Source organism: Corvus moneduloides, chromosome 2 (genome assembly GCF_009650955.1).
Source record: "Corvus moneduloides isolate bCorMon1 chromosome 2, bCorMon1.pri, whole genome shotgun sequence".
NCBI lineage: Eukaryota > Metazoa > Chordata > Aves > Passeriformes > Corvidae > Corvus > Corvus moneduloides.
Genome location: NC_045477.1, coordinates 32,515,025 through 32,529,609, shown reverse-complemented (window position 1 = coordinate 32,529,609; position 14,585 = coordinate 32,515,025). Strand labels below are relative to the sequence as shown.

General features: G+C 40.7%; 1 protein-coding gene across 5 annotated transcripts in view; it reads left to right on the top strand.

The window, feature by feature from the left end:
* The window catches only part of TENM4 (teneurin transmembrane protein 4), a 1,563,960-nt gene that overhangs the window by 1,160,806 nt on the left and 388,569 nt on the right, over positions 1-14,585 (top strand). For all 5 annotated transcript variants that reach the window (XM_032099028.1, XM_032099031.1, XM_032099030.1 and 2 more), the window contains one exon: positions 3,048-3,145. The gene's annotated coding sequence lies outside the window, so the exon portion shown is untranslated. The remainder of the gene's footprint in view (positions 1-3,047; positions 3,146-14,585) is intronic.

Sequence of the window (14,585 nt, the reverse complement as noted above, 5' to 3'; positions counted from 1 at the left end):
TTTGGACATGTGTTTAAAAGATATAATGAGTATTTATAAATTTTGCTCTTGCAGATATTTTCTAAATTGTCTGCTTCATATTGTTACCTCCCTCTGCGCTCCCTTAGATAATTTCTTAGCTTGTGATTAGTTCCTTTATGATTGCTGATGCTTCTGGAAATAATTGGTCCCTTTCCTTTTTCATTCTTTTTCTTCCCTTCCTCTTTTTTTTTTTTTTTTAATGGGGTGGTAGGGTGTTGTTTGTTTATTTTCTTCCCACAAGTTTTGATTTATGAAGAGGGTGGGAGGGAAGAAGCCATAATAGCAATGTTTTTAAAAATCCTGCTGGCTTTTATTAAAAACCACATGAATTTGAAGTTTTTGAGAATATTTCAGAGCTCATTCAGAAACAACAATTAATATTTCAGAAAATAAATAACCCACATAAATAAGTCCATGCCATAAATGCCCTTTGCTGTAGCAGAAAGGTGTTTTTAATTTTCATCCAAAAGGAATGTAACTACTACGTTAAAACTGTTTATCAGGAGGTGACTGTGGAGGATGTTGTGCATGTAGTCAGTGGGACCCTACTTTTTGGAGAACACAGAGCAGTGACTGGAGCTGAAATGTCCATCACATGACATAATTATCCTCTTGACAGGAAAGAAGTTCCTGGATGGGGACCACATTTTAGACTTTGCAGATCTGGATTCAAATCCAGTATACACATCCTGTAAAACTTAAAACACTTTGGTGCAGGACTTCAGAAATATCTCAAAACCCAGCTGAGTGAGAAGGAGGGGCCCAAATAACTTTCAGGACCAGATCCAACAGATACCCCTCTAAGTCTTATTCTAGGGTTAAGCAGTTATGTGTTCTGCGTACCCGAGTCTCACCTTTTCAAAATCACTTTACATTTTTTGGGCCTGTTCTTTCAAAATGGCATTCAGGTCATGATATAAATATGGATGTACTGACATTCAGGGGTTTGGGTTGTTTTGTTTGGGTTGGGTTTGTTTGGTTGGTTGATTGGTTGATTGGGTTTTCTTTGTTTAAGAAGAGATGAAATCACTTCGATGGTGCATTTGATGGGTCATCTCAGAGATGCACAGGCAGGAATGTCACAGTAACTTCCAGAAGACAGGTGTAAATTCAAGAGCAACCTTAAACCCTCAGTTTTTAGCCATGACTGCTAAAGGAGCAGAGCAGACCACCTCCTTATATTATCTGTGCTGGAGCTTATTCTCCAAAGTGGGAATAATAACACTTCTCTGCCTTGACAAACAGTTTAAAAATACGTATATTGAAAATCAGGAGGAGTATAGGTGTTATGATCATAGGGGATCCAAAGTCTACCAGAGTCCTGAGAGAAGAGGGTGAACAATTTATTCTTACTGCCTCCTCATTTCCAGGTGTCACAGAAGAGCATTCTGGTGAGTGATGGCCTCTTCTGCTTTCGTTTTCCATCTGTTTGAAGTGAGCATCAGTAAGAGAGGAGACTCACAAAATTAATTCAGATTGGCTTAGATAAGGACCCTGTGATGTTGATTAAAAACCATCCACAGGGCCATTAGCAAAGTGAGATAATAAATGAAAATGTGTTGAATCACATGAGTTTTTCTAGTAGGGGAACATCAAGGAGCAGTCTTGAGTCCAGTCTTCTTTAAATATCTTCATTCATTAGCCAAAAGACAGGAAAAGAGTACATGTTAATTAAAATCACAAATGATCCAAATTGGGAGGCACTACATAAATCAGTGAAGATAGAGAGACTAGAAACCTTAGGCAGGAAATGACAAAATGAAATGCAGCTTTGAAAAATGCATGCGGAGGAGAAATAATCTGTACGAGGATTCTGTACAATCAGCAGCAAGGAGGGTTCTTCAAGAAGCAGAATTAATGGGAGGAAGACAAAGGATGTGGACCATGGAGTAAAGGGCAACATAGCAGAGCAGCCATTTAAAAGTGACCTTTGCTCCTTTTCAGTAGACAGCTTGGATTCAAAATTAATTTGTGGTTGGCAAGATTAAAAGGTCAATGTAGTTTTGGACCATATAAGCAGAAACAAGTTGCCAAGGAAGGACATAGAATCCCACTTCTCTACCAGTATGCTACCACATCCTTCAGCCTTCTAATTTTTTTTTTTCCAATTCTGCAAGACTTTGTGCACCAGAGTGAAAGTAAAAAGGATGCATATCAAACAAAGTAGGCAGCCTGGGAGAGTTGATCAGTCTGACAAATGCGGCTCTCAGAGAAACTACACACACCCTCTAGCTGTGTTCTCTCCTCCACCTTCCCAGTCTCAATGGGACTTTGTCTCCTTGAGACAAGGAAAGAGTTTGAGACAAGGAAAGAATTTAAGACAAGGAAAGGAGCTAAGAAAAGGGACTTGAGACTAATTAGCTAATGAGAGGCAGAAGATGAGCCCTGGTACTGTTATATACTTTTCTTTGAACCTCCTGCTTGTAGTGTGGCACGTTTGTGACAGATGCATCATTGCTTTTAAACTGGGGCTCTTCGATGCCACATGCAACTCAGATAGGACTGATAATTTACTGATGTGAGTGGAAACAGCAAGAGGCATCCCTGTAAGATCTCAGTTGTTCCACTCTACCAAAGAAAGAAGACTTAAGAAAGGAGATATTTGGGGTAACCATATAAATTTTTAAAAAATTCTTTCACCTTCTGAAGCCTGCAAAATCACAGAAGAGGAAAGGAACAACTGCTGTGTTAACTGGAAACCCTTAAACCTACAATAGTGGAACTGATGAATTACTCTTTTGGCAAAGGGATGGATGTTTGCGTAGTTGGTCAAGGACAGGCATTTAATTCTGAGTGCTGTATAGAAAACCTTAGTTTATTTAACAAATGCATTTATTTCCGTGAGATGACTAAGCATACCCAAGTAGTGCTGATGCGATACTACAGCAAGAACCACAAATGTATAGTTGACTGCTTTAGGTACCCCATATAACAGCAGTTGTTTTTAATTCATTTTGTATAGCAAATAAGTTGAAATCACTGAACAAAGTGCTGATTTTTTTTTTTTATGTCTGTGTATTTTTCAGGTAGACTGAGAATAACACATGTCTAGGTTAAAACAGTATCCTACAAGAAGCATTTGATGGATTGTTCCTAGATATTTCTAAGAAGGCAACTACAAAAAGTGAGTACCAATTCCAGTACCTGGGATGTTTTAATTGTGTTTTATTGTTTAAAATAAAATTATGATAGTTGTAATGTTTCTTGAGCAGATTTCTCTGATTGGAGTCATGAGGAATTTCTCTAAAACATGTCTGTTATTGACCCATGTCTATCTTTATTAGCTGACAAGGATAATTTGCATCACAATCCCAGTTATGGATTCATTTCTGCTGTGTCAGACACTCTAGAAACATAGACATTCTCTGTTTCTACTAAGATGAAATTACTTACATCTTAGTAGAAATCAAGAAGCTGCAGATAGTGACAGGCAGAGGAGACTCATGGATTTAGTAAGAAAGTGCTGGTCAGTATGACAGGCAATGCTAGTAATACACCTGCAACCTAGTTCTTGTCAGAGACTTTTAGATATTGCTACAGAGAAAGACTCTAGCATGGTAGTTTTATATGTTTATGGAGAGCAACATGAAAGAAAATACAGAAGCACTCATCTGAAAATCCAGTACATGGACTATGGCAAATGACTGCATGGGTTGATGGGATGCAGACGGCCTAGTTTTAAAAGAAATGGAGAAGGGAAATCAGTCCTATATCTGGAAAAATGGCCTTTGTATCTGGGGAATATAATCAGTGCAAATTTGCATTTGTGCTGAAAGTGACAGAAGGGGATTCTGCAATAATTGATACATTCAATTAAATACGTTCTTATCCTTGCAGATAAGAGATTTACCTAGGTGGGTGGAGAGCAAGGAAAGGCATTATCTGAAGTATGGTACACAGAACATACTTTGAATGTGTCTCTAGCTTCAGTGTAACTGGGAAGTGGCATCTGGCAGAGGAGTATGACTTGAGGATGATATCAAGGTTACGGGCATGTGACAGGATGGTGGCATTGCCCACCGTGATCAAGAGGGAAGGTTGCTTGGAGATCGTTGCTGGGACATATCAAATGGAAGGAAAGCAAAGCTGGAGCTGTTCAGTGCACAGACAATTACAAGGAAATGGTAGAGAAGCAGATGCATGAATCAAAGAATCATGGAATATTTCAGGTTGGCAGGGATCACTGGAGATTATCTAGTCACCTTTCTAATCAAAACACGTTTTCTTAGAGAATGTTGCTGAGGGATAATCTTTAAGAGCTTTTCACCTAGAAGTGAAGGGCTGGGGCAGTTATGGCTCCTGCCATATAAAGAAGCAGGAAATGATCACCTCAGCCTGGGAAGTCTTGACACAAGTGATGAATGGAGAGAAAGAAATGTCTGTTAATGTTAAAATTACAGTAGGAGGAGTTCTAAAAGTCAAAGCCATGAATATAAAGTGATATTTAAATGAAATTGATGGAGAATAATGTGTACTTGCAAGATAGAATGAAAGTGATTAGTGAACACCAGTGCTTTAATCACCAGCACTACACAGATACTGGCATAAGAAAGAAGAGGCAGTTCCCAAAGCATGAAAATTCTGCCTGAGAGTTATGTCCTGGACTTCGTTCTTTACTCCTTAGGGAGAAGCCACTTACTCTTATAAGGAATTAAATTGCTTTTTTTCCATAATCTTAGAATCATAGGAAGGTTTGGGATGGAAAGGACCATAAATATCATTTAATTCCAACCCCCCTGCCATGGGCAGGGAAGTATTAGGGCTGGTGTGAGCTGAAATGTTGTGTCTGTAGCAAGAGTTCAAAAAGTTAACTGCTGAGAAAGATCTCACTGCAAGATAAAGACTACTCACAAAAAACAAAGAAAGAGAAAGAAAAAGAGGAAAAGGAAAAAAGAGAAAGTGTTTTCAAAGTCAAGGTTTCATAGTAAGTGGTAACAGTATAATGAGGTGGCAGAAAACTGAATGGAGTAAGGAAAAGAAGAGAAAATCTCTAAAATAAGACTTTTCAAATTGCTTGGAGTCGCTGCACATGGCAAGCTCTCTTTATTAAGAGACAGGAATTTCAGAGGACATGTCTAAATAGCTTTTTACTGAAGGTGAATTCTTATTTGTCAAAGTAACCTGAAGACTTCTTTTCATTACAAAATGCTACTCATTGCAAAATGCAGTCAGTTTTTCACAACCACGATGCATTTGATAACCTTTTTGCTACCAGGAGATCTGAGTAGTGACAAAAGGTCAGAGTCAATAATAGTCTCCAAATTGGTTATTTCCTGTGGAATCACAGAATTTTTCCCCAGTTACATTCAACTGGGCAGTGGAGTCAGTCATGCCAGCTATGAGGGAATCACATTTTCTCCTCAAGGGATTTGTCCAGAGCTGCTTCCCAAGTATGCCATGCTGGCTGGTCCAACACTACCTGCGAAGTCTTAGAATTATAGAATATTTGTGGCTGGGAAAGACCTCGAAGATCATCTAATTCCAACCCCTCTTCCATGGGCAGGGACACTTTTCCCTAGACCAGATGGCTCAGTGCTCCATCCAACCTGGCCTTGAATGCTTCCAGCGATGAAGGAGCCACAGCTTCTCCGGGCGACTTGTGGCAGTGCCCCACCACCCTCACAGGAAATAATTTTTTCTTGATACCCAATTTAAACCTGACCTCTGTCAGTCTGAAGCCATTCCCCCTTGTCCTGTCCCTCCATGCCATTGTCAAAAGTCCCTCTTCCAGCTCTCTTGTAGCCCCCTTTAGGTTCCGGAAGGTGCTCTAAGTTCTCCCTGTAGCCTTCTTTTCTCCAGGCTGAACAACCCCATCTCCATCACCTGCAGAGGTGCTCCAGCCCTCTGATCACCTTTGTGCCCCTCTTCAATGCACACAGAAGATGAATATGAACAGTACAAATAATAGGGTCTGTTATTTTACTGTCTCATTAAAAGTAACAACATGCCCCAGGGTATATAGAGTATTTCTCAGGAGCAGCCAACACTGATCTGGAAACAGGATGATGTTTGGAGCTGCTCTCCTCTTGCAGCTCTCAGTGGAAACTGTGGCTCATTGCTGATCAGACTACTCTTACTCAGGTGAGGGAAGATGGCATTAGGTAGCTGGCATTTGGTACCCAGCTTGAAGACACTGATTGTTGTTGTTGGCTGTCATGCCATTCTGCTGCAACCTGTGCTCTCTTTTCCTTTCTATTTTCCTGTTTAACACAATAAGGCAACTCCTATGTATCTGGGGACTTTTGCAAGAACTTTATATGAAAAAAGTTTTGGGAATAAGTTTTTGTAAAAATCCCCTTTTCCCAACAAATTAGAAACTGCTAGACAACATGTATGTCTTTTCAAATTTCCTTAAGTCCCCTGTTTCATTAGCCTTGATCAGCCTGTCACCAGAACTGCATGGCATGTCTTCTTGTTTACACTACAAATCCAAGATAAGCATCTTTAGCAGCTGTATATTTATACAGCATCTAACATGTTGGGCTCATGATACACTCCAAGCCTCCAGGTGCTATAACTATAGAGATGTTACATAATACTAGGGAGCTTCTCATTCTTCCCACAAGGCATCTTGTTTCAGCCCACAATATAGAGAGACATCCTTCTAAAAGGTTCTATTTATTCAAATCAATGTCATGCAGTGTTAATTAAGCATTAATTGATACTTATGTCATATTCTCTGAGGTGCCAGATCATCACTTTTCTTGAATAACCCTTGAAGTTTGGCTCAAGATACCGGAGGTATGATAGAATAGCTTTGTCTTGGAGACTACTAGATTCATTATTTAGTTAGTTGGTTATATATTCTTTTGCTTATTTATTTTTGCTGTCAAGTGCATCAGTTTCCATAATCCTTTCCCCTCCCATTATTTAACAGAGGAGGAAGTGGAAAACAACAGGAAGGCTGTAATTAGCATCTTGGCTGTGGAGTGTGCAGTGGGTGGGGGGCGGCTGTAGAAACCAATACAAACTCAGGAGTTTATTACAAGAGCTGTTTGTACATTGTCTGTCAATCGTTTTCTCCCTGTTTAGATTTGCAAGTGAATTGCAGATGTATTTCTTGGACACACCAGATTTTGCTTTTCTTTTGCTTTGCTGCAGAAAGCTATTTTCAGCCCAGTTTTGTTGCTCCTGTTGTGACATGCAGGAGATGTGATCTCACACCCTCCAAAAAACTGATACACAACAGCAGTGCAGTAACAAAGATCCCATCACTACAATGTTTGGAAAAAGAGGTAACTTCAAAGCAGTGGAACCGCCTTTATCTGCAGATATGGTGTGTCTCAGAGAAATCTTTCCCTAGGGATACTTATTGCTCATCTCCTTGCAGGTTTAACAAATACACCAAAATATCATAGTATCTTCCTTTTGAAAACCACGTGTTCTGTGGAGAGCATTAATGACATAAGCTTAACCCACAGCCTGCACAGCTGTTTAGCCATACCCCCCACCTCCATGAACAGGCTGAGCCATCCCGAAGCTCTGGCAGAGTTTTGCTGCTTTTATGATCTTTCAGAGTTTCACTCAGGGTTTCTTTATGTATCTCTGGATGATCTCATAATGTACTTCATAGACCTATCTAACAGTGCCATGCATGAGGCCAACACAGCTTGTGTGCGCTGCAGTCACAGCCAGTGACTCCGAACAGCACAGATGCTTAGTGCGAGCTGTGCATCCTCAGTTCCCTCTCCATGCTTGTATATCTTCTCCCTTGCAGCAAATGTGTAGCTCCTATAAGCACTGTGGCATTGTCCTAGAGCAGGTCAGAACCCCACTGTGCCATGGCCAAAGCTCCTTGACACCCCTTTACTTTGCAGCCCTGACTGAGCAGCACAGCCTGTGGTGCCACGTGCCACCCCTGGGGACTGTGTGCAAGCCCTTGTTGTCAGCCACAGCCATGGTAGAGAGCTGACTTACTGTGGACTCAAGGCAACTATGCATGCCGGGATTTTCATCCCAGTTTTCTTTTCATAAAACCATAAAACCACAGACTAACAGAATGGTTTGGGTTGGAAGGTACCATGAAGATCACCTAGTCCCAACCCTGTGCCACGGGCAGGGACACCTTCCGCTAGACCAAGTGGCTCAAAAGCCCCATCCAGCCTGGCCTTGGACACCTCCAGGGATGGAGGAGCCGCATCTTCTCTAGACAGCCTCTGCCACTATTCTCATAGTGAAGAATTTCTCCCTGGTATCTAATCTCACCCTGCACTCTGTCATAGTTTGAACCATTTCCCCCTGTCCTGTCCTCCACACCCATGTGAAAAGTCCCTCTCCAATTCTCTTGTAGCCCCTTTAGGTACTGAAAGATGATTTTGCTCACTCATGTTAGCTGAGGTAAACTCACTCTGTTCATGGTGAAACTTTCAAATGCTCTGGCTGTCCCAAGTTAGGCTTGTTTTAATTTACAGGTTCTAATTAGACATTGACTTTTAAGGTGAGGTGACAGTGGCGTGAGGGAGCAAAATTTGCTTTGGGGCACATAAGCATACTTTCCATTTTGCAGGAGAGCATGAAATGTTTCTGTGTGAAAAAAGCAGAGCTTTTTCATCTCATTTTAATGCTAATTATGCAACTCTGTCTGACTATCCTCAACTCTGCTGCTGGGGAAGTTTGTGTTTTGTGTGCTTTCTCACTGAAGTTGAGAAGCCCCTGCATGTCATCAGGCAAAAAAAACAACAAGGTGAGTAGGGGCATTCATTTCTCATGCAACAGGATAACCCAAATAACAGAAGTATGGGAAAATAAATAAAAGTGAGTTATAGGATCTGTCTTCACCTGGTACAAGAAAGCACCCTTGAGTACCGTTGTTGCAAAACTGTTCAGCATGTGTTTAACTCCCGTGAGGAGTCCTGTTAAGCCCTAACTTGAAGGACAGGCTTAAATGCAGAAGACAAAATACACTTGAACACGTGAGATTCTTCCCCAGTTCCATTTTGTAATAACAGCATAGTGTTACCAGTGATAATAATGGACAGTCATCAATTTGGTAACCTTTAGGTGCCTTTGAAGTGGAGCAGTCTCTTTTTTTGCTCTGTGGCTGAATTTTTAAATAGTTTATTTTCTTGTGCTGGATGCCAAGCAGACATGGCTCTTACCTGGTCTAGGCAAAGAAGCAAGTTCTTTATTTTATCACATTTAACCTGTTCACAGGAATAAACTAGTCTGACTAAGATGAAATTACTATCCTGAACAAGTATAGTGCTAGTAATATTAGCAATATATATAAATAGTATGTGTATAGATGACTCTTATACTGTTAGTATATTGCCAGTATATTCACCTAATGTGTCCTTATTGGTAAAGAGGAGTTTTAATAGAGATATCAGCACCTCTGAATCACAGGCCAGACAGACAAGTTCCATGTGACCATGTTCACAAGGATCTTCCAAATCTACCTGGACCAACAAATACAAGTGCTTATGAGAACAGCAGCCCAAGTACAGAGAATCCAAAGGCTGGAGAAATGTTTTTCTGAGCTGGACATTGGCTGAAGGAGGATTGTTCATTCCTGCATGATGAAAACAATTTGTTTTCTTCATGGATTGCTAAATGCAAGGTACTTACGGGGAGGGGAAGGTGGGTGCATGCCTGAGGCATGCGCTGAGACCTACAGAGCATTCAGTCCATTTGGGAAAATAAAAATTAGCTTGGCCAACCTCATGCAGAGTTGCTGTCCTGTTTGAGGCAAACACACAATTCACCTGCAGTCCTCACTTCTTGCTATCTGTGCCAGGGAACTGGCACTTTCACGTATAATTACCAGGCATTAAGGAATAATTCTTCTGGCTCTCCCATCAAGGACGGAACAGAAGAGGCTCCTCAAGGAGCTTCTCCAGGAGGCAAAGGCAGAATAAGCTGTTTATATTTACAGGATCTTAATTCACCCATATTAGACTGTGTAAAAATGATGCAGCTGTGCTGGGCAGTGCTCAGCTGTAGAATTTTCTCCAAGGGTTGTTCCCAGTTAGACTCAGCCACACCCCGAAAGATGTTGGCCAAATATCCTACTGTCCATAAAACATGTGCTCTGGAGTCATAGATGATGGACCTGAAAGGACATTTTAGCACTTCTCCTGCGCACTTCCTTACAAAGGAGACTACCCTTGACCCTGAGAGCCTGAGGACTGAGTTTCAAGCTGCCATTTATCAGGACAGTGTTTTTGAATTTCACTTTATTTTCTTAATTCTACTGAGGATGGTTTTTTGCATTTTAATGGTGTGACATTTGCCAGGGAAAACATTTGCTGCAATAAATCTCTTCGAAATCTCATCTATTGCTTGACATTAATTTCAATCCTTTCCACTGCAGCTGTCTCCCTGCAGGTTTCATCTTTATGCTGGAAGACAGGGATTTGCTCATCCTGCTCCACTGCTCTCAGAGCAGCCTCTGGGTATTACATGGTGGTAGGGCACAGGGGAAAGTTTTGTATTTTTGTAGCTAAATGCAGTGGCATAATTTTCACTTTGTTGCCTCTTGTTTGATCTTTTGATCTCTTTAACCAATTGCTTACCACTCCTGGTGATCTGTTAACACACTTACTCAGCTATCAGAAGTTCCATTTAATCTGGGAATAAATCCACTGGCAGAACTGTTTTCCCTGTTTTCAATTGCCCTGCCTATGTGGAGAATCTACAGCAACCACCTCTGTTCCATTGGCTCTTGGAGAGGGACATTGTCTTTCTCCCTCCCACTACACTGGCCAGCCATTGTAAAAGAGAAAACCATGTGTGCCATGACAAAAGCAAACAGCACATGTGCACTGACACAGTTTTCTCTTTGGACAGGAGAACTGTGTAGCTGCAGCATTGCACTCTCCAGGGAAGAAAGCAGGAGATCTGCTGTAGGAGGTCAAAGAGCTGATGGCAGCCTAAAAACCATACTCCCAGACATTATTCTGTTAATTGTTTGAGAAATTAAATCAATTTGCAAGCCCATGCAAGGAGTGTAAAACTGAAACTCATAAAAAAAAATTTAACATTGAGATTTGCTGACAAGACCTTGAGGCAGCAGACAGGCACCTCTGGGGCACCTCTAAGAGGAGAATTCTGCTTTCTGCCTGGACATACTGGATTCTTCTTCAACAAAATATGTGAGCTGGACCTGCTACATGTTGGAAATAGAGCAGAGAAATACTTCAAAGGAAAAAAAAAGAAACATAAGTCACCTTGTTTGTTTCTTTGCTCAGTATTTGAAAGCCTGTAGTTGTCATCCAGGGGGAAAACTGGGGGAATCAACTGGGACAAGAATTGCTTTGTGATGGCATGACTTGCTGAAGTGATGAAATGCGTGACGTTTCCTGACACACGCATATTCTTAGTAGCTGCTGATGAGACAGGATGAGTGGTAGTGCAAATGTTTGCTAACTTGGGGATGGCCTCTGATACAGAAGGTATGCAGAGCTATCTTGGAAGACTGTCACAGCCAGGCACATAAGTAACAGGGAACAGTGGTGGGTGTTCATTCTCCAAGGACGCCTGAAAGATTATGTCCAAAAAACCCATGAATCATGTCACTGGAACCCTTTCCAAGTCATGATCATCTTGGAGTGCTGACCATCCATGCTGGGGTTGCAGGAACTCATGTAGGCTGTAGCTTTGCAATATTAAGAAGCAGGATATGGATTTAAGAGTTGACTCTGGGCTCCAATTTGAAAAATGGTTGTTTGTTTTCCCCTGAGATGTTTTTCCATAGTCATACCAGAGGAATTGTCAATTTCATGACTTTCTGAGACAGCTTGGATTTTCTGGGAAGACACCTGTGTCTATTTTTCCTCTTGTTCTTTGGCCATCTCTTTTATTTTTCCAGGCTTGCCTCCAAACTCTATGAGTGCATTTTGAGTCTTAGGTCAGTCACTCCCTGGTGAAAATAAATGTATTTAGAAAACCATCTGGAAGTCCAGATCAAATATTTTAAAAAAACACTGCCCTTCAGCTCACCAAAGCCCAGACCACTTGTGTCTCCTTTATTTTCTTTACGACCTTTACAAAAATTTTCATAAGAATAGGTGGCTGCTCTTGGACTAACAATGTTTCTCCTATCTGTGTCTCTCTGTTGGTGGAGGATGATAATAGCAGAAGAGAGATAATTGTGCTTTAATTGGGTTCTGCTTGTTCAAAGAAGGAGGGGATAAGGGATGTTGTTTGGTTCCCATGGCCTTGTAGATAAGTTTCCATATAATGCCAATTAAGAGCAAAATAAGGAGTATGCAAAACAGATGACAACTGCTCTCACCAGGAATCATTCTTTTGTGGCTAAACCAATGGGGCCTTCAACCAAGGGTGCGCTTTTAGCTGCTGGAGTTTCCCTTGATTTTTTTATTGCATTTTGCATAAGCTTTGCTGCTGAATGGATCAAGTCTAGAAAAGTTTAAGATGACTGTGACAGGGGGAGACTTGCAATTGTACATATATATATGTGAGCATGTGTGTACACTTGCCAAAAGGAGAAAGGAAAGTCAAATTAAGTTATTTTTTCCCCTATGAGTTATTTTTATTTTGTTTTTATTTCAAAGGGAGCTATTGTGTCTAGGGAGAAGTCAAGGGGGAGTTTTCTTCTCTTTTTATGCATTTTTTTTTCTTTCTCCTTGTTTGTTAGTTTTAAGGGTAATTATTCACCGGGGCCTTTTCAACTGTCAAATGCAACAAAAGGTAATCCGGCCTCTTCTCTTCCCTGCCCCCACACTCGCCTTTTCCTCCAAACAAAAGCAGCCTTTGTTGGGAATGGTCATCGTTTCACAGGGATTCTTCTTCATCCCACAAGTTAGGAACGCTCTTCTGCTTCATATCCAAGTGACCTCTTACAAACACAGGGAGACTCAGGATGTGGCAGCTGATGCTCTGCCCTGGATGATGTTGCCCATCAACACTTGCCATCTTGATGACTAGGTGCTCTGAGTACTTTCTTTTCCTTCAAGCAGGATTTCTAACTTACTACAAGAACTGTTTATCCATTTATCTACAGTGCATAACCCATCATTAATCAGTCTCCATCTAAAGGTTCGTCCTTAACAACTGATTTGGGTTTGCAGCTGTGTTTGACGGGGGCGAGCCCTCTGACTTGCCAAATAGTGCTTTCTTTTTTCTTCATGATTTTCAGCTCCTTGCTGTTAAGGAAGCACATAGGGAAAAGAGCACTGCTCAATGCTGATGCATTTGCAGAAAGAATTATGGTCCTTATAAACGGATCAATATATGCCAATCTCCAGCTTCATATAAATATTTGCTTAGTTAGTAAATTGATCTTGTCCTTGATTTGCCATAATTTAAGTCTATGAAGCTATAATCAAGACTCCTTGATAATAAAAAGAACCCATCAGCAATTATACTCATTCACTTCCCCATATTCAAGGCTATTTCAGCATTTCACTGATAAACTCCTGTTTTCAATCAAATTTGCAACATAAAAATCAACACTGCGCACCAGTTAATGATGTTGGAGTATTTCGTGTGTGGCATTTTGAAGTTCTATCAGTGCGGAGATAAGAGTGATTTCTGAGGGACTTCTATCTGATACGGAGAAAAGATTTTGCTAAAAGTATACCTAAAATCTTCTGTCAAAACTCAAACTGAGTATCATTCTTGTGGATTTAAATGTCCTTTTGTATTTCTGAAAGTTTCCAGTAGCCAAATTTCTTGGAAACAGGAGCATCTAGGGATGCTTCTGTCATATATTTCTTACACCAAATTTTTATGTAACTATCGAGTAGTTTGAGTTACATCAGAGAGCTTTTGCACTAAATGCTAGACTTCCTATCCCCAAATATTTTTGTTCTGTGTAGAGGAAATGGACAGAAAAATGTGTCTGTTAAGAAATGTTATTTCTATTTTTCAAGCGGGGAGTGTGGTCTGAGGGAGATTTGTACTCTCATAGTGTCACAGAGGAAGCATTTTAAGGAAATAAATTGAAGCATCCCAGGGTTTGTTCTGGTCCGCATTGCAATAGTTTGGACTCCTTCCTCTCAGCAGATATATATGTACATATATATATAATAAGAACCCAAAGGAAGGCATATTTTAGTAACCAATAATGGGAATAGACTTGTAGGTAGATGCTGGTAAGGACACTAGATGGCAAAAGTCATGGGTTATGCTCAGTGGAGGAAAGGGCTAAAATCCCTTCAGTTTGTCAGTGACTGTGTGCATGGCTATAAGACAAAGTTCTCTGTCCTTATGGTTTTTCAAGGTTGACATTACTGTTACTTTGAGTCATGGCATTTTCAAGGTTAACCCATTGTTGTCACCTACCATAGCCCTGGTAGGCAGCTAACCCTTACACAACCACTTGCTCACTTCCACACATGGGATAGAGAATTGGAAGATTAAAACTCTAAAAGCTCATGAGATCAGAGAAAGACAATTTAACAAGCAAGGCAAATGTCATGTACACAAGAAAAGCCAAATAAAAATCCCATTCATTACTTTCATCAGATGTTTGGCCATCCCTGAGAAGTCAGGGTTCCATCACATGTAATGGTTACTTGGGAAGACAAGCATAGCACCGTACCAGCTGCCGTGGAGTAATTTAACCTTATCCTAGCCAAAAAATTTATCCATCTCCAAAA